The following is a 2,500-nucleotide window of genomic DNA, read 5'->3' as shown; positions in this document are numbered from 1 at the left end:
AAAGCAGATCTCAAACCTGCAGTGAGTGACATCATCTATGGTGACAGCAGTCATTGTAATGGGAGGAGTTTCCCGCGTTGTTCGAACAGTTTTGTTTTGTCTTGTTATTAAGTAGGCCAATGTGAATTTTATTAGTACAAAATAGCAATAAATTAATTGAGCTGAACTGTTCTAAATGTGCATGAATAGCGATGATCTTACATGAACAAGATCACCACTGAAGGTGTAACAGGATGAATGGTCCCCTGTCCTGCCATTAAATGACTAACCGAACACAGTAACTTGGTCGATTTAAATCAGCTGTTATAAGTTTGAATATACCATAATATTTATTGTACATGAACTAAAAATGTAAGCAGTAATTTAGCAATAATTAAATATATTCCATACCATAGATATCCATTTAAAATATATATATTTTTTTATTTATTTACATTACCTTAACAAACATTATTACAATATAAAATATTGCAATATAACAATATAATGCTTAAAAGAAACTGGATCGCAGCTCATATCCACCATTGAAATCTGCTACTCTGAAGAACCGCACGGTCGCTTCCTTTGTGACGTCACGGCAATTTAATATTTGAATCGACATTTATAATCAATTACAAAAGCAAGTGCAATAATTGCACTCAAAACAATTTTAAAAATTATTACTTGTTCTTCTACTTGAGGAAAGTTTTTGGCTACTCTACCCACCTCTGTGTATATTTATATATATATATATATATATATATATATATATATATATATATATATATATATATATATATATATATATATATATATATATATATATATATATATATATTTATATATAAAGTCATTTTTGTATAGTGCTTTTCACAACACATTGTTTCAAGGCAGCTTTACAGAAAATCATGCATTAACCAAAAAATGAAGCTGTAATATGTATAAAGTCTTAGTGATCATTGTGTAGTTCCATTAAATATGATCGTAAATTGCATATAAAAATATAATAATTCAATAATTAAATAATAATTGTATTTAAACCCCCTGTGAGCAAATATATATATATATATATATACACACGGGCTTATACGGGCTGAAGCCCAGGGGCCTGCAGCTCCCATGGGGCCCATGGAGGAGTGTGTTTTAATGCTTTGAGAGGTGTTGTTGTTGACATGTTGACAGTGTGCACCTGTTGTGGTGTCTGTGTAATGCATGCTCAATGCAATTCAGCGAATGTTTGTTTTACAGTGAGGTGTATTTTCATACTTTATTTACTTGTTTATAGTCAAAACAAATGAAACAATCTGCCAGTGCTGAACAAGTCATCCAAAGTATTTAGAATCGGTTTGTATCGACGCAACAAGCACATATATGACGAGATTACAATCATTTATAATCCAACATAAATGCATTGTGTTTATTATTTTACTCATAGTACACCAATGATCTCAAACACGTCTCCAGCTCTGGAGCTGTTGTGGTGAGATCGAGCAACAGGTCCACAAACCGGTTCCGGCAGAAAGCACCGGCGATTGACCGCAGTGCTCGCGTGAACAATGATGTTTGGAAAATACCGTGTCGTGAATGCTTTTATAAACGTCCTGTAAGACACTGCGGACTGCGGGTGTGGTGACTGCATTAGCTCTCTCTCTCTCTCTCTCTCTCTCTCTCTCTCTCTCTCTCTCTGTGTGCGCGCGCGTGTGTATGTGTGTGTGTCGCACGCGCTTACATCCAGGTAAACGATCATATACACGTTTAAATCGTTTCTTCAACATGTTCCCCTTCGTTTGCGCTCAAACTTCACAGCAGCATCAATAGATCACTTTGGTCTTTCAGTTGACAGGCACGCGCACAGAATACACCATTAACATCTCATCTTCACACCAGATGTCATTAAATCCATATTATATCGGTGTGTGCTGAACATTTGCGTTGTTGATATTCCACCCGCACCTTCAGAAAACGCAGCTCACCCTCTCAGACATCACCGCTTTCCTCACAATTACACACATCACAGTCAATAATCCCATTATATATATATATATGAAGTATAAACGGTTGCATTCACCGGACTGACCTCCCAGTCTATGGAGTCCCACTCGTCGGTGAACATTCGGCGGCTGTGAGCTCGAGCTCTCGGTGGCACTACGGATGATCAGATGCCATTGCGCTCGCGCTCAAATCCTCATCAATCCTATTTCACACGCAGCATCCGCTGATATCCGACATATCCCGTGCATGCGTCCGATCAGAGAGCGATGGAGTCATGTAGACGGTGCCGTCGCGCTTTCTTGCACATTTTAACTGCGCGTAAAAGCGCTTCGCTGCTGCTGAGATGATCCGAAGGGGGCGCAGAGCGAACAAGTTCCCCCACACACTCTCTAATTAGTCACTTAGCAGATGCGTTCATCCAAACTGTCTACAGTAGATTCATAACAGCTTGAGTCCTCGTGGAATAACCTTGGAGTTGCAACTTCTTAGTCACCAGAACAGCATTGTTTAAGCATCTTCATCACCACCA

The 2,500-nt window shown here is 38.2% G+C and overlaps 1 protein-coding gene and 1 long non-coding RNA gene across 2 annotated transcripts in view; one reads left to right on the top strand and one right to left on the bottom strand.

Moving 5' to 3' along the window:
• LOC127660790 (adhesion G protein-coupled receptor A3-like) overlaps positions 1 to 2,500 on the bottom strand; it is a 222,840-nt gene that overhangs the window by 88,814 nt on the left and 131,526 nt on the right.
• The window catches only part of LOC127660833 (uncharacterized), a 50,143-nt gene that overhangs the window by 798 nt on the left and 46,845 nt on the right, over positions 1 to 2,500 (top strand). The gene's annotated exons all lie outside the window — the stretch shown is intronic.

Source organism: Xyrauchen texanus, chromosome 20 (assembly GCF_025860055.1).
Source record: "Xyrauchen texanus isolate HMW12.3.18 chromosome 20, RBS_HiC_50CHRs, whole genome shotgun sequence".
Classification (NCBI taxonomy): domain Eukaryota; kingdom Metazoa; phylum Chordata; class Actinopteri; order Cypriniformes; family Catostomidae; genus Xyrauchen; species Xyrauchen texanus.
This window is presented reverse-complemented; position numbering and strand designations above follow the sequence as displayed.